Raw genomic sequence first — 22,423 nt, 5'->3', positions numbered from 1 at the left:
AAAAATTAAGCACTGAAATAGGTCACAAAAGACTAGCACAGGAAATTAAGTTTGTTTATTTCCTTGGCATGCTCCTTACAATCATCGTCCCTGTGTTTCTCTTGAGCACCATGCCTCCCCCTCCAGGATTTCAATTTGTAGTTTTATTTTAATTATTTTCGTTTCACTTATTGTCAAGCGCTGCATAATACCTTGTAGTAGCTACAGGGGTCTTTAGGATAGAGATACCTATAAGAGGGACCACAAATACAGAGCCTGGACATTGAAGTAATGTCATTGAGCTAGCCGAAGAGTGGAGTCTGCTTTTGAGAACATACATCATGTCTGTAGAAATCCATGGTCAAAGCCTTGAAGAGGAACCAACAAGGTCTCTGAGTAGCCTACAATAGTGGTCACAGTTTGCTGGCCTTGGGTGCCGTCCCACCAGCAGGATCATGTGATATCTGGTTTATTTTCTAAAAGTATAACCATGCTCCTAGCTGAAGAGGGTGGGTTTTAGGGATATCCTCAATTTGAAAAATTGGTCTTCAAGTCTGAGCTGGAGTGGGAGGCTGGTCTGGTCCTCAAAGAGAATTGCTAACCCTTTGTTAGCCATATCGTGAATACATTTCATATGAGACTGTCAAATAGTTGTAAGATAAAGGACAACTTAGTAAGAACCAGGGAGCAGCAATCTTTATAGACGAACAAAAAGGGATTAGAAGTTTGATTTCTTTTAATTAGTTTTAACTACTGGAGGGACATATGTGATCATGGCATTTGAAACGAAATCAGAGATGGAAGTCATGGTTCTATATTCTTTGAAGTGGTGAGAGTGATTTATTTGGGGCTCAGTCATAGAGACAGTATTCACTTAATATAGGTGGGATATAATATTGCCACACCAAATACTACAGCTTTATCGGTGAGAGGGGGAGGACTGACAGAACCTCTTCTAACAGACATAAGCAGTGGAAAGCTGATTAGAAGATAACATTAGAAGGAAGTTGGGGGTGGGGGGTCTTAGTGACTAGCACCCAACATTAGGCTGGAGAGCTGGGTTAACAAGGCCATAAACAAGATTTGTATTTTTTTTTCATATAAGTAGAGGCTTTTTTTCTGCATCCAATGTCGAATCTGTGATAAGCAGCGAGATACGTTTAGAAAGTTCCCTGAATCATCTTCAAGCTTGAGGTGGAATTAAGCATATTTAGCATATTTGTGGTAGCCAATCATGTGGGTGTTCAGGATGCTGGTGAGCAGGTCCATCCAAAAGATGAAGTGAGCTGGTGACGCCGCCGAATGTTGAGAAACCACATTTGTGATGTTGGCCTTTCTTATGAGTAAGGGTCCAGTTTAACTTAGGATGGCGTGGCGGTTCTGCATTAATGGTGCAAACAATGAAATCTGACTGAGGGGAAACTATCAGACTATGCTTTGTACTGACAGGCATTATGGAGTGAAATAAATTGCCTTATTGATATGGTCATCTTCCTTTACAAAGACTGATTTAAAAATGAATTTGATGCGTCATGCCTCTATATTAGATGATAGCCTTTACTTTTCATCCAAACATCTGTCCAGCAACTATGGCCAATCATTGTGCTCAAACGATTTTTGCCAGATGTTTATGTACATACCTGGAATGTTGCAGATTTCCTTTCAATGGAGTTTTCATTTACTTTTTAAACAATCTCTACTGGACCCCTGACAGCTGCTAGGGCTTAGGCTGCACTTAACTGTGGGCTTTCATCGTATGGAGGAGGCCTAGGCATGGGCTCTTAATTTGCTCTTGTGAATGTCTGGAAGGTTCTCCTGTAGACTGAGGGGCAAGATAGCCTGGCCACCAGGGTTACTTTTAATGTCTCAGCAGACTAAGGTTATATTTCAAGCAGCTATGACTCGTGGAATGTGACAATCAACCTATAATTTTGAGGGAAATGGGTACACCTGATGTCACTGGAAAACCACCCCTACAAATGAAATGGAAATGGAAATTCCAGTAATCTATAGGTGAGTGGAGGAACACTGCTAGTGCATTCATTATAACAAATTTTTTCTGGGAATGATCTTTAACATTTGATGAATGATTTCCTCCAAGCTTTATATTGTCTAAGTACAATTATTGATGGTTTGAACATGTCTGCTTCTCTGTCTGTGACTAGTAGATGTTTGGAAACTTGTACTGTAAATCAGTCCCAATAGCATCCTAATGTTCTTTATCTATCTTGGGAATCTATACAGCACCCAAATAATTAAGGGGCATATTACCAACAACTAGCGATATTTATCGCTAAATTGGCTTAGCGAGTATTTTTTTAACGCCAAGCATCGCCAGATATTATCGCAGAGATAACGTGCTATTAGCAACGTTTATCTCTAAAGCGATAAAATATCCGGCGTTAGCGGCGAAATGCGCAAATATCGCTGGTAATCCAGCGATATTTACACATTATCACTAATAAGGGATTAGCCATAATATCCAACTCCCATTGGATATAATGGCTAAGAACTGGTCTGAACAGGCATTAGTTTTTGGAGATATTCGCGCTTAGCGTGAAAATTTCCATCGCTACGCCTGCCTTGCTAATAGGCGATAGCGACGTTAGCGACTGCTTTCAGTCGCTAACAGGTTGGGTACGCCCACTTTGCATGTCATTAGCGATAAATATCGCTGACATGCAAAGCGGGCCCCAAACCGCTCGCTATCGCCTACAAGCTGTCGCTAACTGCTGTTAGCGACAGCTTGCTAATAGGGCGATAGAATTATTCTATCGCCGCTTAGCGGCCGAAAACGGCCCCTAAAGCGGCGATAATCACATATCTCCTGCCTTGGTAATATGCCCCTAAGTCCCTATGTGTCTCGGATTGAGCAACAAAAAAAGGACCAAGATGTTGAAGAAGTAGAAGCCATTTTGAAGAGCTTCATTTTTACCGTGCATATATTAATAGATAACTGGCCTTTTATGATTATTAATTCACCGAGTCACTAAACGTGCCATGAACATCTAGCTCCAATAAATGGGCAAGTTGAAAGTAAAAATACCTGTGAGATTACTATTGGTTGATGAAAGTATCCATGCAAGCTCATGTTTTGATATGTGGTCATTATGATACACTATGACATAAATAGCCCCTTCCTCAGAGTTTTAGAGGTGCTATGGATTATGTAGAGTGATAACTCAGTTTCATCAGCCAGTGCACAAACCTCTTTTTATACACCTTAATTGAGGACCGTAGCTAATAGGAGAGTCTGAAAAGCAGACCAGCTTGCATCTGATATTCCAATTGACTGCATCTGTAACCACCGGCTAAAAGATTTGTCTAATTATTTATGTATTTTTAATTACACTAAACTAGTTGACTTTTACACTTACACTACTTGATGCATTGAACCAAGCGTGTTCCCAGTGGGCCTATAATTCAATTGCTTCAGGGATGATATGGCTTGAAGAGTTAGCAAGTCGTTGTTGCCTTGTTGCTTTTTACTGCTTGGGACATGGTGTTAAGCATGTTGAATACTGTATATACAGGACACCAATGGTAGTCTGTCCTAATGAGGTGCACCTCTTGGCTTTTAGAGTTGGGCAACATTCATGCCTGGCCTGGAATTTATACACAAATAATGATGTACTCCATCTCCACTGGAATCATCCAGCGAATGTGCAGTATTACAATACTGGAGGAGGCACCTGTGTCACTAATTTGCAGACGGCACACCCCTATTCAAATTAGCCATGCAGGAGTTCTGACTGCTGCATCGGAATATATTACTTTGGGACTGGAGTTCCACAAGTCAAAGCCAGTTCCAGTGCTGAAAATTAAACCAGGAAACTAATATGGTGTTACATAAACCCATGAATGAACTATCCTGTCATTAATTTTTCATTGAAATGGTGCACTTAGTTATAGATGACGTGAGGTGTTTAGCTAAATCTGTGGAATTATTGTTGCTTGTCTGTTATGTTATGTTATGTTAACTGGGATTTATAGAGTGAATAATCATTGACAGGTCTCTTAGTGCTGCGAGAGAGTAACTAAACCCAGTCAAAGGTCGGATGTACATACTCCCGGTCGAGGCCTATGTTGTTCCCAAAACCTCTATGAAAATGAAGAATCTTGAATCTTTACCTGAAGGGGAGAAGGAAGATTCCTTTTGCAGGCTGTCTGGTAGCCTGATCCACAGTTGAGGGATCAATACAGAGAAGGCCCTGCTGCCTTTAGAGGTTGTTTTGAATCGTGGGCAGACCAGTAGGCCTGAGAGTACGTCTAGGCACATAGTTTCCTAGGCGCTCCTTGATGTATACTGGGGCCTGGCCATGGATGGCTTTGTGGGCAATGCAGAGGCCTTTGAACCTGGCTCTCCATTTAATGGGGAGCCAGTGCAGCTGCTGCAGTAAAAGAGTAGCATGTGCCCATCTTGGGAGCCTGAATATCAGCCTAGCTGCATCATTCATCGCCACTTGTAGTTTAGTTAACAGTTTCTCGGGGAGACCAATGTACAAGGCATTGTCATAGTCCAGCTGCAACACAATCATTGCCAACATGACCATCTGTAGTGTGGCAAATGAGAAGAGGGGAGACAGTTTCCGCAGTTGCCTCAGTAAGCCCACGCAGGTACCGACCATGGTGGAAACTTGGTTCGACACTGTGAGCTTGGCATCTATTTTGATGCCTACACTTTTTACAACCGGGACTGGTGTAGGGGTGGTACCCAGCTCTCGTGACCAGAGGAGGTCATTCCAAGGGTTGTGTCCGGTGGTGATGGCAAGAACCTTGGTTTTGTCGGGATTGATTTTAAGCTAGTTGGCTGTCATCCAGTTAACCGCGTACCGAACTATGTTTTGCATGCGTGCATGGGCATGGGAGGAGTTGTCAATCTGGAGGATTATTTGTGTATCATCTGCATAATTAAACACTTGGCAGTCCATAAGGGCCAGAGTGGCCACAAGTGGCTGGAGATAGATGTTAAAGAGAAGGGGAGACAGTGCTGAACCCTGGGGAACTCCGCATATTAGTGCGCTGATGTGCTTCCTTGAAGTTAGCAGGGACACAACCCGTTTCCAGTGATCGATTAAGCAGGTCAAGGACCTCCCTCTCTATCCCAGGTAGGGCCATTCGGAAAACCCTTGGTGGGCAGGGGTCTGCTGGTGAGCCTGATTTGACACGGTCCATCAAATGGGACAGAGAATATCGGTCCAACCTTGGGAGGGTGGTGAAAGGCTTACTGTGGGCACAAGGTGCCATGTCCACTGCCCAGGGGTACTGGTTAGTGTGTGTGTTGTGTATGTCAGTCAAGATGTCCCTGACTTTGTGGAGGAAGAAAGACTGGAACTTATTGCAGTCTACCGGACTGGCAGTGGATTTCTGCTCATGTTTCTGACTAAGTTCTTTTAAGATTCTGAAGGTTTCTTTCTGCTTGTTATCGGCGTCCGTAATCCTGGTCTCGTAGTATTCGGCCTTCCTGATCATAATGGCTTTTTTGTATGTAGCCAACACAGCTTTGTGTTCTGCAAGCATCGCTGGGTCGTATCTTTTGTGCCATAGTCTCTCATGTTGGCATAGAATTTGCTTCCTTCCCCTCAAGTCCTCGTTGAACCAGGGGGCCCCTTTGCACTTGTTCCTAACTCTTTCCCTTCGGGCAAGTGCCACCTTATCTATGGCCTCTCTGAGTCTGCAAGTGAGGGACTCACTTTCCTGATCGAGGTTCCCCATCAGGTGTCTTTAAGGCATGAGGATTTGGAGCAGAGTTTTACCCCTGAAATTTCCACGCTTTCGAGGCTCTCTGCAACTAGCTTAACTAGTGCTAGCCGTTTGTTGTAGAATATTGCTACGCCCTCTCCTCTTGTCATTTTCTGCCTGTTATGCCATAGGACATCGTATTCCAATGAAAGGGCATCTACAATGTCCAGGGCTGAAGTGTCCTCTAGCCTGGTTTCTGTTACCGCCAGGATGTCTGTGATGCTATCCTGGAGGAGCGAGAAGATCTCTAGGCTGTGTTTCTGCAGGGAACGGGTATTTGAAACTGCTACCCTTAGTCCCTGGGGGTTGGCTGGACCTACGTCTTTAGGGGGAAGTAGCAGTGTGGCCGAACTCAATCCTCCCCCTTGTTTCCCCAGTATGTCCTCCGACCTCAGTATGTCTTGTCTTGCAAATTTGTTTTTATAAATGCCGTTTGAGGCACGCCTATCAAAATATCTGAGTGAATAATAGTTTTCTACATTTCACATAGTGCTTGGAAAGAGAGCGAGAGCTTAAGGTGTTGGAAACACCCTCTTTATGTTGTGACACATGATTAAAACATTCCTAATATATTATATGGCAGAAGACAATTCTTGCCAAGTGTCGAGTTTGGTGAGTAGCTTCAGCTACTCTCGCAACTTCAAAACCCTTTTATTTTGTGACTGCAAAGTCAGACATTTGGATTCAAGTATTTAAAGTCCCTTGCCTCAAAATGTGCCTTGGTCACATACAATTAACAGTAGTTGCCTTCTTAAAGAGTACACATTGTGCAAATGTTTTCACAAAACTAACTCTTTCTGGGCATCTAAACAATTTATCAGGAGCTACAAAATGTTAGCCCACACTCCCAAAGATGGCTTCCAGGTTCAGGTTGAGAAAAAGCAGGACAATCGGATAACCCATTCAAGTAAAAGGTTGAAACAGTTAAACCCCAAAGGTATAGTTAAGAACATAAAGGAGGGAATGGTAAACCAAGTGAGAAAATGTCCAATGGTCTCTCTAGGTAATAATAAGCAGGGGCCAGAACCATTCAAATGCAGGTATGTAAATGCTCGGTCAGCAGTAAAACATGCAGTCGAGATCAACCTGATACTTGAAACTAATGAATGGGACTTGCTGTTTGCCACTGACTCATCGATTCCTCCAGCGTCTAATATCGCGGTGGGATTTGCCTATCCACCCAGGTTAAAAGTTATCCATCAAGCACGACAGGACAAAAGTGGAGCAGTAGTGGCAGTATGTTTTAAAGAGAATGGGAAATCACCAGGCTGGAGGTTGATCAAATGCCAGGAATTGAAGTGATGGGTTCTTCCTGTACAGGGAAAGTGGGTATGGTGTTTTCCAGAATCCCATGTTATTGACCACCGGGTAGAGGTAACACCTTTGTTAACCCGTTTGTAACAGTCATCGCTAATCTGGCCCTTAATTATGCAATTTGTTTTAATTTGAGTAATTTTAATATCTGGGCAGAAGGCAACATATCCCCTCTATGTAAAGATTCCCTAGGGTCGTGTGGAACAATTGGTCTGGAAAGGGACATTCCCTAAATCTTATACTAGTAACAGAAGATCTTATTTCAGTTACAGACAGGATTCCTTTAAGTTGGTCGGACCACATGCTGATGGCTTGTGAAATAAAGAACCTCAGGCCTTCAATGGCAGGTGGGCGGAGGGATAAAGAATTCAAGGCAGAGCCTGGCATAAGTTAATCAAGAGCCAGCATGAAAAACTAATTGACTCGAAGACATGATTTGGTGAAGCAGAATACGTTGATGAGAATTATAATGAGCTGCAGGAAAAAATATCTAGAAAGTTAGATAAAGTAATACCAATTAAAGAAAGGACACATCAAAGTAAGCCATCAGCATTATGTTATACAGAAGCCTTAAAAGAATCTAAAATATAATGTTAACAAATAGAAAGAAAATGGCGAAAACTCTATTTAGACCGTGATAAACAACTAAAGAAAGCACTTAATATATTTAAAGTAGAGATAAGGAAAGCAAAAGGAAGCTACTATGTACAATCTATTTTGGAGGTGAAAAATAGCTCCAAAAAAGTCTTCAATGGCGATAAAGAACTGTCGAATCCTGACTGTACCAAACAAATAATAGCACATTCACAAGAGCTTTGTGATGATCTATCCAAATGTTTAAATAATAAAATTTAGATGAATATTGCAGACATAAATGGAAACTCGTCCAAAACAACTCAACAAACAAATGATGAAAAAAGTGAAGAAGAGACAGAAATTCCAGACAATACAAAGGTAGAGATGCTTGAAGTAATGACATAGGAAGCCTTCAAAACTGTAGCTATGTCCATTCCATTGGGGTCTATATTGAACCCAATACCTCCAAAATACTGGAAGAAATGGGCAGATTACTTGTATCGGGGGCTGCAAAAGATATGTAATTAGTCTCTAGTGTCAGGCAAGGTCCTGCAGAGGTGTAAGAAAGCAGTAATAACACCCTCATTGGAGAAAGGTACAGCAGATCCATCAGTACCCAGTAACTATCAACATATATTGCAACTCCACTATCCATTAAAAGGCTTGGAAAAATATGTTAGCAAAGAACTTTCTCATTTGCTTGAAGAGTAGAATATCCTGGAAATAAAACAGACAGGCTTTTGTCCTGCCCATAGCACAGAAACTGCATTAATTATAGACATGACAGAACTCCAAATTATGGTTAACAGTGGTCAGATGGCAGTTCTGATAATGTTGTACTTGTCAACCATCAAATACTTCTGAACAGGTCAGAAAAGATAGGAGTGGCAGGAACTCTGCTAAAATGGATAGAATCCTATCACTCAGAAAGAACTCAGGCGATTTCACTAACCCCTCATCTTTCAGAAAGGTTAAACATGGAACCTATTCTTTTTAGTGTTTACATACACCTCCTGCTGAATATCATTCAATCATACAGCATTAGTTCTGTGAATTATGCCGATCTTACACAACTGATCCTTTTGCTTGATAGTGATAGACATACTCCATTGGATGCCTTTCATAACTGTCTGAAAGATGCAGCACACTAGCTGAACACCAAGTCACTAAAATGTAATGGTGAGAAAACAGTTTCTATGCTGTACACCCTCAAATGATTTGGATCAACTCCCAAACAATGTATGTCCTTCGACTGGTACAGACGACCTAGAAATGTCCAAATCAGTTCGTAATTTGTGAGTTCATTTTGATGATAACCTCTTAATAGAGCGGTACAAAAGGGGGGTGGTGGAAAAGGGGGTGGTGATGGACGGAGCATCTGAACCAATCAAACACTCACACCCAGTCAACAGATCTGGGTTTAATCCATCACCGTTCTTTAGCCCACTCTGCCACCCCAGTTCAGACATGGCCATATGCAAATCAGTCTGACCCTGTGCCTCTTGGGAACAGTCCAGCCCGAACTGCCAAGCCATGCTTTCCCTGGACCGGAAACAAGCTTCCTAGGACCGGTTTCTGGCATTTCAGCCATCTTCAGCCAGGCTTGCTTGAATCCAGTGGCAAAGTGAACAAGGGACTCACGTCTGAGCATACCCTGCCAACATCTGGCGAACAAAGCGGTACAAAAGGGGGTGGTGATGGACGGAGCATCTGAACCAATCAAACATTCACACCCAGTCAACCTCTTAATGGAAACACTTGTCAAGAGAACAACTTCCATGTGCTTTGGATTACCACAGAATTGTGGAAAATTGTTCAGTTGCTGCCACAACTTGATAGAAAGTAGGTGGTCCAAAGTGCAGTTCTTAGCAGAATTGACTATTGTAATGCACTGATGCTTGGAGCATCAGAAAATCTAAAAAAGCTGTGCAGAGTACAAGCAGCAGTAAAACCTGTTCTGGATAAACCTATACATGTATCTTCGTCTGCTACACTCAGGGAACGTCATTAACTCCCGGTGAAGGACAGAATTACTTTTAAATCGATGTACGATGTCAATAAGGCTATCAAAGGTAGAGGACACAGGCTATTGCAAAGAAAATGTAATCACTACATTCCAATCAGGAGCTAACTGTCGTCTACAGCTAATCTACTATGCATTCCAAAAATTCAATAAATGAGACAGGGTGGTAGGTCTTTTACATTAAAGGTAGCCCATATCTGTAATAAGTTGCCAGCTGTGTAAGAGCCTGTGACAGTATTCTACAATTTAGAAGGAACTTGACAACGTGACTCTTACCCGAGAGATAGATGTTTCATGGAGCAAGAGATTAAGAGCTAGGTCCCTTCATACAAGCCTAATTAAAGTTGTGCTGTTGGTAGTTGTTCTTTTCTCTATAAAGATTACTGAAAAGATCACCATAGGACCAAGATAGTGAAAGTCACGCTTTATAAATATATTTAATAATATTATTAATAAAAAAGCTAGATATAATTCTTTACCTTCACCAAAGTGATCTGTTCAATATTGAACAATGAGAAACTACAACCTCCATCTTACTAAGAAGAATGCACATTAATAGACTTACAGTATATTGTTCATTTACAATATTTGTGTGACCTAAGCAGATACACTTTCAGTTACATTTCTATAAGGGTGGGCAGTTAACTCCGCTCCGTCAGCAGAGTTTGCAAAAACTCCGCACTCAAAGTGGAGTTTACAGGTGTCACCACGAGGAGTGAGTCTAGGGGACTTACCTCCCAAATGGTGACTGTCCATGACAGTGCAGCCCAGCGGGCAGTCTCCAAGCCCCCACTTAATTCCTGCTGGGCTGGCTGCACTGACTCTTGACTCCGCTTAGAAGAAGAAGAAATCTGAGCCTCCGATGCTCCGGTTCGGAGGAAATTCAATTAAGGTGGGAGCCTCAACCACCTTGGTGCAGCAGCTAAGCTAGCTAACCCCAACACAGATCAGACAGGAAGAACTACAGTGCACATTGCGTATTGCGTGAAGGAATGCCTGACCCTATCATGGGGGACAGGCATGCCTTCACGCGATATGCCATGCACACTGCTGTTCTTCCTATCTGATGTGAGTTGGTGTTAGCTAGCTTTGCTGCACTAAGGTGGCCGAGGCTCGCGCCCTAAATGAATTTCCTCTGAGCTAGAGCAGCAGAGGCTCAGGCTTCTTCTTCTAAGAGGAGTCACTCAAGAGTCAGTGCAGCCATCCCAGCAGGAGCAGGAAGGGAGTGGTGGCTCGGAGACTGGCGGCTGGGCTGCATTGCCATGGACCACCGGCGCCGCCATACCCACCCACCAACGACGAGAAGGCTAAGGTATGGTAGGTCACTCAGGCCGTAGGCTGGGGGATGGTGTGGGATCAGAGGAGGATTGGGGGAGGAGGAGCACGGATTGGGGCGGGGATGTGATGGTGCAAGAAGTTACTTCCCCAGGGCAAAAACTCTGCGGAATTTAATGGAATTTTTACAGTAACTCCGTGATATTTCACGGAGTACAACTCCGCAAGCTCTGCCCATGCTTTACATTTTTAGCCAATTATCTTCAATGTATTTTGCAAATATTTTAGAGAGTAAACAAAACTACATCAACTTTACACACAAATAAAAATATTGACCACGTAACATGATTATATAAGAAAGTTGTCAATAAATAGATGTTTAGATAGAGATAAAAAGACAGTAGTTTGCTTTTGGGTTTCACACTCCAGCTGGGTAATGCAACATCTAAAGTTGTTAATGAAAGGTGGCTGCCATGTTTGCACAGAAATGTAGCACCACAGTTTTCCAAAAGGATCTGTGGGAGTGAATTCGGCAAGATGTGGACGGAATGGGAGGAGTTGAGCTAAATACAGAAGTCCATAGTAATGAAATATCATGTTCAATATAAGCAGACTTTCTTGTTGGTAAAGTCATAATGGATCTGAAGCTTTTGGGCAGAGTCTCTGATCTCTCTAATTCTTGTCTATGACTCATTGGCACAAGGCACACAACATTTCACTTCGATAGTGCTTAAATAAAGTGTGTATTAAACTATATTTTATTGAAACCCAGGATCAGATCAGAAGTCAAGGTCATACCAAAAAGTGATTTTGAGGATCATGCAACCAAAGTATCATGGAGACAAAGTTAATAAAGGGTGTGCTGTGTTTACCTACTTGATTCTAATATTTTTCATCTCTTCATATTCAGCCAAGTTATTTTAAACAATAGCAGAAAGAAGTCTATAAAGCTGGGAAACTCAACAAATTATAAATTTATGAGAAGGCATTAAAGCCATCTCTCAGTGTGAATCGCCTTGATCTACAGCAAGCCTCCTCACCAATGAAAATATGATGTATTTGGTATAGAGGCCAGTGGGTAAGAAGGTGGAGGACCTTCTCTTGTAAAGCCTTGATGTAGTGAAGCACCATTACAACTCCCCATTGCTGAACAAATGTTGCTTGATGTTGAACAGACCCTAGTAGGCTGGAGTGTCTAGACTCTAGAGGAAGAATGCCTAACCACTGTTCTAAAGAAGAAGGTTATTGAAGTTGATAGGTGACTGCCAGCTTTTCACCTGCACATCTGGTATGCCCTGCCAGAACCTCTTTCCTGCTTCTCTAAACTGTTAATGATCCTCGCCATATTGTTATAATTTTTGAGGGAGAACAAATTAAAAGTGGAATCACTTTCCAGCTGAGTGGTGTTTGATATCAATGGGAAATGAGTCACAGAACATTTTCCTTTTCCTTTCAATAAAAAAGAAAGCACACGTCCAAAGCAATACAAGACAAGCAGCTCCTTTGAACGTTCACTGTACTGTATCCCACACTGTCGTAACAATGGTTTGAAGTATATTTGTCCATCTTTCGGAAAAGTGAAAAAACAGATTTTCTAACTAAAGTTTATATATTTTTGAAATAGTAACTCACCGAAGAGTAAGATACATCTAAGTTGTTATGGAATACGCATGGGGTCGAAGTAAGAAACACATACAGGCCTCTCTTACATTTTGCAGGTTCTCTCTCACCTACTGCATTTGTTCTTCCAGCTTAATGAGTTCCAGAAAGATGTTACAGCCTGGCAGATATCCCAAGCCCCCTTCACCCAATTTACTAAAATATGTCTACTTGTAATTGTTAGTTTCCTCGGTATTTGAGACACAGCTCTACCCAAACTTGTTTTTCACAATAATTTCTTTTTTAAACTAAAGATATATTTGGTTATGAACCCAAGGGCTTTCTTCGCCTTTTAATAAAAAACGGATGGCTTGGAAAACATTTACTTCTGACTTAATTTGATTTTACTCTACTGCCAGACAACTGAATAGTTTGATTAACAAAATGTATGCACTCATATTAAAAGCTAATATTTCAGGAAAAAGTGCACCCATATTGTTGCCTACATTGCTATTTTTGGTCTATAACACGTTACAATCATCAACTTTGATTGTTTTGTACGGAAACTCATTTAATGGAGGGCTCTATTTGAGTTAAATGGCAACCACCTTTCAGGATTAGAAATATAGTTGATTAGTATGGTCTTGGATGCCCCCATTCTGTCTCTCCCTTCCCTCCTTGGATCATTATGTCTTCTCACATTGTCCAAACGAATAATAGCCCCACCTGCTTCCTGATACAGTGTGCATGTCTGAGTGTTTTTCTCTTTTTTGCTCTGAAAATATTTACCACTTCTAAATTTCTAATTTCTTTAGAAACATGAGAGATTTGTGCCACAAAACAGTATCAAGCCACTCGTGGGCATATTTACTAAGATATTACACAGAGCAGGACAGCAAGTCACCTTGCTGCTCTGCATGATAGGGAAATGGCAGGAATGTGCCACACTTAAGAATACATGGTGCATTCCTGTCATGTTTTGTGTATACTTCCTTTTTTACTGCATCTGACCCACAAGTATCCTCACATGTATCTCAAACTGACCTATGCTCACAACTCAAACTATCCTATGCTCACAACTTGTAAAGGGATCTGATACCTTTCGGGTCTAGCTAGCACTATATAAAACTTTAAATAAATAAATACAATAAATACATTTCCCAGCAATGATGAACAATGTGCTGCCTAGCGTCCACACCGGTACCCTTGCACCATGGTGCAATGTTGCCTGTGTTGTAAACAAGATTGTGTTTGTCCAGTAAGGGGCACCTTCCTGTACAAAAACAATCCCCTGAGACAATTTCCTCCTTCTAAGTATGCTGCAGAATGCAGGACACATAGAAAGAGCAAAATGACGAGGAGAGCTACAGATATTTCTCCTTGTTACTCCTCACTTGGGAAGGCATAGCATTCTGACACATTCCCAGGTAAATCCGGGAATGCTTCATAATCCATGGGTGGATGCATGGGAATACCCAAGCTCTACCCAGCGAACACCTTACGAGGGCTGAGTAACGCAACACAGTGATTTGTGAAGCATTGTGTTACTCTCAATTTATCATGCCACTCAGGAACACGCAGGGTGGCCTTGAGTGTCTGGATAAATCCTACTTAGCTTTTGCATTTCCTGTGAACCTCCTTGGCATGGTTGATGCAAACCCTACATACATATGCCCCTGAGTACCTCCCTCAGATAATGCTGAGGGGTAAGCTAGGCAAACATGCCTAGCAGGTTCTCCGCTAGCTAACGAGAGGTACAAGGTGGAAAAGGTCTAAAAAGAGCTGATACCTGAAAGCTTAACTAGCAGTGAAAACTATTCTCTTCCTAGAATTTACATCTGACTGGGACCCCATCATCTTGCAGCGACCAGTGAATGAGCATTGGACACTGATTGTAATGTGTTTAAAATTAATGATTGTATTGCCTTCACCAAAATACCCCCAGATGAATTTACCTGCTATAATCTGAAAAGATTGTTTAAAGTGTTTTTACAATGTATTCATAGGATGTAATGTGGAGCCTTGAAATGTCTCTTTTGAGTTATTTTCAATTAGTATTTTATGGTTGCATATATTGTTGATCTATGATGAGATCTAAACCAATAGAAGATTTGATTGATTGATTGGCTCAGAGTTGACCTTGGACTAGTGGCATACACACTCAGAGCACATGTCACTCTTTTCCATTGGAACATTGTTCTCTGGCTCACTTCAGAAGGAGTGAATAATTTAGTGGCCTCATTGTCTCATCACCTGGTTAGCAATAGATGTATAGTCAGACTCTACTATCTCCGCCTGAAACATGTTGGCGAATTTGGAAATAGGTAAACACGAAGAACACCAAAATAAAGAAATGCAATAATGATGGATTCCAAATTAATAATACATAATAAAATTGTTAATTTAACATCATTCGGAAATGCATGGCAATAGCCCTACCCCTAACCCAAGTTTTTATTCTTATTCTAAACCTTACAGCAACATATTATTTATCCTAACTTTATCTTTAATGCTAACCAACCTGTACTTTAACTCTAACTTCTCTTTACTTCTATGCCCTTCGCAGCCCATTTGTTTTCATCACCCTCTCCCACACTCTTGCGAACTCTGAAACAGCTACTGGAAACATACACTATGCTGAATAAAAAACAAAGTACTGTAAAATATCTTATGATACCCCATTCCACTGCACCCCGCCCACCCGCACCCTATTCCATCTACTCCAGTTAGACATCACCCAATACAACCATATCCTCCACCTCCAAAGACCACACCAGGCCACACCTCACCACACCACATGATATCGTACCCTAGTGAATGCTGCCATACTCTATAGAGTAAGGAGCAATTGTTAATATCAAAATCTAATGATTCAAACCTAGAGCAAAATTTGTGAATCATTCTTCATAGTAACAAGTATAAGCATCTGACAGTGTGTAGTATACTGCATGCAATTATAGAGATCAATTTTATAGTATATACTACAATAAAAATCAATGTGACATTTTTTATCATGCAATTGACAAACATATTATATACATGTATAGCTTCACATAATTATGTTCTTGTCTAGATGTCCTATAAATCAAATCTGAACATGAAAATGATGACAAAATATATTTTGAAAAGTAAAGAGAACTATAAGTCGCCAATCCATCCATGCAACTAAAGGTAACACCAAAAGAGATAGAATCTTAGATCTATTAAGAAGGAAATAGAAGAAGTATACAGGGGTCATTGAAGAATTCAGTGTACTTAAGGATAACTCATTTAAAATGTTAGCACGTTTACCGTCGCTTAGGATTAGACAGTCGAAATAGATTTGTTCTACAAAGCTCAGTAATTCCAAATTAATGTGTGTCCACTAGAAAAGTAAACACTGCAAACCAGAGTTCTTTGAACATCATAAAATGAATATATTTGGCTAGAATACCTCTACTAAATTGTGTGAGTCAGCAATGCAGTCACAAAGGAAAATCTGAAAACTGTCTGAAAATGAAAATGCTCTTAGCCAAAACCAGCAACCTCAGAGGAGGCGTAGGCAGTGGTGGTGCTATTCAACTTCCATCAGTGAGACAACTGTTAGTGCTATGAACCAAGCAGACGGTGTTAAAATGTTCCTACTGTTAAAATGTGATGATGCAGTCTACCAAAAGCAATAAAACAAGTTGCTTTTTTGTATAGCTTTGTAAATGTCCAGTATTTGTCAAGCACAAACAATTACCCAAGTGAGACAAGGCGCTTGGGGCCATCAGAAAGATTGAGCGAGCTATTGCCCAGAGTCATAGGGTGCGGGGCTGATCTGCCGCCGGTGATCACACTGAGAGCCCCCGTGGTCCGGCGTCAGCCGCCCTGGCCGCTGTCCCACACCTCTTCGTCTGTAGTTCAAATATATTATCTTAACAAGCCAATAGGTCTGGCCTTAATGTGCAAACACATACAAATGCGGATTATCATATTAAAGCCTGTCCTATTGGCTTTACTAATGCTGGAACAAAAGTAGGAGTGCTTTCTGTATATAATGTTTATAGGAGATAAAGAACGCAACAAACAGACTGATGACTGGGCATATTTTCAGATGTAAAATACTCCGTAAATATTCCAATGGAAGTTCTTCTTGGAAGGTGGAATAATGCACCAAATGGCCAATAGAATGAAGTGAGGGGTTGATGTTCCTCTGGGTTATAGCCAAAGCTCACAACATGTTTAATATAAAAATAATAATAACATATTGGCACGCACCTGCACTATGAAGCCATCACTGGAAACAGGGCAATATGTTTTCTATAATTATCAGAACTGTACATGACGTGTGGCTGGGTTACTTAGAGTCAACTCTTGTCAGTACTATTTTGCACCCAAGAGTGCTTTAAAATTTTAAAATGGTTGCTCAGTGTGTTATATCGGTGCATTATTGCGCAGGAACTGGATTAATCTGTGTAAACTTGAAAGATTAGGGAACTCAAGGTGATCAGCTGCCCTCCATGAAGGCGGCACTCGGATTAATGCTGCAACCCTTTTAACCTTTTAAGCTAAGCCAGTGGATCTCAAGATTTCAAAAATAGTATATCTCTGTAAAACACTGTATTCTATGCACACGAACCAGCCAAAACTATTACATTCTTTTACCTTCTTGTTTTTATTTACACATGTAGTGGTTTCTATTAACTAAACATTCAAAAAATATTTAGAATTTTTTGAATGTTTAAATAAATAACTGACAGAAATATAAATAAATGTCAGTAGAACCAACAAAGTTATAGTCAACGAAGCTTTAAGAACACTAAAAGGTTATAGGAAGTACAAGCTGAAAAACTGCTGTCCCTGTGTTCATGGAGCTGCACAACAAATGTTAGGGGCAGTGAAACTGAAAACCAGTGACTACTTAGTTCACAACTCCAGCATAGAGTGGTTGTGATAAAAATTCGCAGAGGTGTACTGATTCTTAACATAAGGATAAACATCAGTAAATGTTTAAATTCATTTATTCTTTGTAAAAAAATGAAAAGCAATCTTAGTCAGTCACTGGGATTATTCTCAACCAAATTTCTCAGTGCAACAGTTCCAGCCAGCAGATCCCTTCGTTTTCAAATTCGTTAAACTCAAAATTCCGGGGTGCAATGCATGCGAGCAATTACTGGCAAGTAAATGTTAGAATCCTCTGTTAAGCCTCCTTGGGCCCTTCTCATATTTGTCATTTGTAAAGCGCTGCTTTCGCTCTGAATGGAGCATCATAGCGCTGAGCAGAAGTTTAACTAGCTTCAAGAAACATGAAGAACAAGATCACAATGGTTAGATGAGTGAGGAGCAAAATGAGTTCCAGGATGCAAAGATCCAGGGGCCATATTATCAAGAACAGCGTTAAAATTATCGCCGCTTTAGCGGCAGGACACTGCTGCTAAAGCTTCGTTAATGGGCTTGATAATATGCCCTTGTGAATTCCCATAGAAGCCCAGGTTCACACAGAACCTGGGCTTCTATGGGAATTTACAAGGGCATATTATTAAGTCCATTATCGCCGCTTTAGTGGCAGTGTCCTGCCGCTAAAGAAGCGATCATTTCAACGCCGTCCTTGATAATATGCCCCCAGGTGTTTAATAGTTTTCGTAAAAAGGGGTTCTGATTCAATGGATTTCAGATGACTGGGTCGAAGGTTCCAGGCGTTGGTCCCTAGAGCAGCCAGGGATTTACCACCTTCTGTCTTACACCTGAAAGAAGGAGGTTTAAGTAGCTTTACTAATTAGGGTCTGAGCAGGCGGGTAGTAACATAAGGCATGAACCTGGATATTATATATGTGGCTCCTAGTGATCTGAACGCTCTAAAACTAATTAACAGGATCTTATCTAGTACTCTTTTATGGATAGGTATTCAGTGAAGGGTTTTTAAGGCTGCTGAGGCCGAGGAGCGGTAAAGCAGTTTCAGTACTAGATGTGTGGCTGCATATTGTACTGTCTGCAGTTTCCTCAGCACTAGCTTATTGGTGCCTACATACAAGCTGTTGCAATTATCTAATCTAGACGAAATAAGGGCTACTGCCACTCTTTTTATTGCAAAGCAGGGAATGAGATCAAAGAGCTTTTTCACAGATTTTAGCACATTGAAACACCTCCCTTCCACAGCTAGTGCTTGTGGCCGGAAAGATAGGGAGGTATCACATGTTATGCCAAGGTAGTTATACAATATTGGGTAGGGAAGGGGTATCTTTGGGCCACCATAAACTCGGATAAAAGGGATTAGATTTCCCTATAATGCATAATCTCTATTTTTTGGTGTTACTTTTAAGATGGTTATGTTGCATCCATCGGATGACTTCAGTAAGGAATAACTTAAAATTTTGTTCTGAATCAGTGGAGACTTTGTCTAGGAGTGGGCACAGCTAAATATTAAAAGATGATATCAGTGATATGAGAGGGGCCATATATATGTCAAATAACACCAGGCTAACTGAAGATGCCCGAGAGACACCTGAGGAAAATGTTGATCTTCTTATGTGAACTTGTAGAAGTAACCATGCTCCCACACCTACCTTACGTGAAAATGCTGAGATGTTGAAGGAATCTTAACCTGAACAGGTCATATGTGACTAATGAAATGGGTGGTGGTTCCTACAGCTCAATAATAGAAGTTTCTAACCAATGTTGACTGATAAATTATAAGGTAATTGTCTCTTTCATGTGACCTCAGGTTTACATGTTTTAGGTGGCTTCCTTGTGGGGCTAAGTGGAATGCATAGGTTGTGAGGGCTCACAGCAGATTACTGGCCACGAGGAAACAATGAGGAAGATGATTGAGTCAGACTTTTAAGCATCTTATATGAAGTGAAGTTCATACTCAAGTGCAATGCTTCAATTTATTAGTCTGTTTGTGTAAGGTTTGGCAGTAATGTGGAGACTATTGTCTTGTCTGACTTAGCGGCTCATGATAGTACAGTACATCTCTTGATCCCAGTTTCTGGCATCTAAAAGGCAGATTCTCAGTGCTTCAGGCAGTCTACTGCTTCTCCACCAAGGCTAAGCTGCATAGATATTTTCCTCACTCCTAGGGATACAGTATGTACCACTGAAAGGGAGTTAGTCAAAGATTCTGTCTCTGGTAAACTTACTTAATCGGATATGCAGAGCTCCTTCATCAAGGGTGGTGGGGGTCATTACCTCTGCCACTATGGCAGGTTACCGCTTGCCATATTTAGAGATCACCATCAGCCCAGCGGTGATCTCTGTGCCTTCTGAGGAACCATCATGCTGATGTTTCCTCTGAACGCACTGCAAGTTTGGTGCTCCACCACCATCTTTCAAGAAGCTGCGCAATACATTTTTTGCTTTTCAAAACAAAGGATTAGTGACTTCCATACCCTAGGACCTTTCTGTATGATGTGGGAGGCATTTTCCTTTTTTCTGTTTAGTTCCAATAGGCTTTAACTGATGGTAACGAACAGAAAAACACTAGACTGTCCACTCTAGAAAGGGTGGACAGAGTGATGTTCTTTCTCCAATGGCTTTTACTCTTTTGGGCCTTTGGAGTAAGCCTTCTGACAGTGGATCCAGTGGAGGAGCCACTATCAAAATATGACAATGTGCCCGACCCATAACAGAGTGGGCTAAGAACGAATTTGATGGACAAACAGGGTACTCCACCAAGTACTCCACCCCATTTATGGTGAATTAACCAAAGAAAGAGAAAGTAAATGGATTTAAGTATTTCAGGGTAATCCTAAATCATCGTAATTTCTGTCTTCCTTCCTTAGCAGCCTTTTTTGTGGCTGGCTAAAGACCTGTACTGGTTAGTACTGGTGGTCTCTGTATTTAGTATTTGAGCAAAAGGACAGCCCTACTTATTGACAGCCCTGGATCAGCGATTTACTAGCACCACCAGCAATAACTTAACAGAGGCATGTGTTTCCTGGTATAAAAGTAGGTAAAGTCTGAAAATAGGTAAGTGGCTTCAGTAGAAGGGATTGCAAAGAGGCCAGGGCAGCCATCAGGAAAAGGTCTAAGAATTTCTTACAGGGGGCCACAATCCCCCACCAGCAGTGGTTGTGGCTAAGCTTGCCAGGGCGTCTCGGAAGTTATGTGTCTCACTGTAAATCAGGTGTAGAAAAATCCATCACAGAAGTCAGCTCTTATTATGCAATAATCATGTCCCATATGTTGATTTATTTTTAATGATCTGTATTAAACATTTTCTTGCAACCCATACAACCAAACCACCCCCCACCCTCGCCCAACATCCTCGGATAAAAGTGCACATGATAGACAGAACCGATCGGATCATTACAGGAGCCAATACTTATACAAAATTGCATTACAATTCTCAAAATATCATTAAAAAAATGCTCTAGCAGTCATGATGAATCTAAAAAAACGGAGTTCATAGGAAATGTTGTGAAAAAGACGAATTAAAGTGCATTGTGCTACAAAACAGGAATAAGGAGAAGGACAGAATCAAATCCATGGATATCACAATAATTAAACACATTAGTCTGTGGCTCTAACACAATTCATAAAAACTTGTTTTTTCCTTGGTTATCTAGACACGCAGATGCACACAATATCACATCCTATTCAAAAGAGATTTATATTACAAAACCACAAATTGGAAAGACACATAAAGAATGAAAGCCCAAACAATAAACTCAAAATGAATGTCAAAAGTAGAAGTCAATACAAAAGTTTTATTATATGAATATACAATTAAAGTTAAAAATATAATAAAATCGAAATTAAAAACATAGTATATCAAATCAATATTATATAAAACATACAATCAAAAAGGCAAGTTCATACACTAATGCACCCCTGCTGGATAATAAGGGACAAAAAGCCAATTTCAATCCTAACTGTAACCCCCGAGAGAAAAACAACAGACAATACAATGTGTCATAGATTGTGACACATCGTTAAGGGAAAACAACTGTTGGCACGCTCATCTGGACGTATCTGTTGAACCAGTCAACTACCGAATTGTGTCAAAAAGTCGCGTTGACGCGTTTCAATGGCACTCATATATTCACACCATCTTTATCAAGACTATCTTATAGCTCTTTCAATATCGATGTTCTTGATATTTCTAACTTGAATTGCATATTCATTTAATAAAACTTTTGTATTGACTTCTACTTTTGACATTCATTTTCAGTTTATTGTTTGGGCTTTCATTCTTTATTTGTCTTTCTAATTTGTGGTTTTGTAAGTATGAATAGGATGTGATATTGCGTGAATCTGTGTGTTTAGATAATCAAGGAAAAACCTAGTTTTTATGTACCAGAGTACCCTATTTCCTTTAGTTAGACAAAGGGGTCCCTCTCTTTTTGTTCACGTTTAACACTATTCATCACACAAAAAAAGTTCTCTGAAAGTTACAATATCTGATCAGCTAATTTGTACATGACACACAAAGGCTTCAAACATAATACACAATAGATTGTGCTGATTTTTTTGATGTGTGGATATGTTCTAGGCTGTAGTCACCTGCATGGTATGCCCACCTATAGCATCAGGATACAGTTGATTTAGATACTCTTTAAAAAGAGATTCTGATCCACCTTCTCCTCAAAAAAGTATCATGAAATTACTAAGAAACTCCTCTTTACTGTGCAGTGTTCTTTCACTTTCAAAATGGTGGTTAAAATAGTGTAATGGTGTTTTCTAATCACAATTTTGACTAGGGCAAAACTCTGTGAAGAAAATGCCACCATAATCTCTACACTGATCCAATAGAATCTCCCCAACAAACACAGAAATAAATATTTTTTTTCTTGTTATTTTCTTTTGCCATTTGTTTGTTATACAGACAATGTTACAGCTTAAACCTTACAAACAATGAACATACTGAATGCATTTATCCTTCACTCTGTTTATGCAAAATACAGCAGAATATTTCAAACAAATGTGTCATGGTGCACTATTGAAGTAAAC

The 22,423-nt window shown here is 40.6% G+C and overlaps 1 protein-coding gene across 1 annotated transcript in view; it reads left to right on the top strand.

Moving 5' to 3' along the window:
• COL5A2 (collagen type V alpha 2 chain) overlaps positions 1–22,423 on the top strand; it is a 383,714-nt gene that overhangs the window by 2,889 nt on the left and 358,402 nt on the right. The window lies entirely within an intron of this gene.

This window comes from Lissotriton helveticus, chromosome 3_1 (genome assembly GCF_964261635.1).
Source record: "Lissotriton helveticus chromosome 3_1, aLisHel1.1, whole genome shotgun sequence".
Classification (NCBI taxonomy): domain Eukaryota; kingdom Metazoa; phylum Chordata; class Amphibia; order Caudata; family Salamandridae; genus Lissotriton; species Lissotriton helveticus.
The sequence above is the reverse complement of the archived record's forward strand: the minus strand, read 5'-3'. Positions and strand labels throughout refer to the sequence as shown.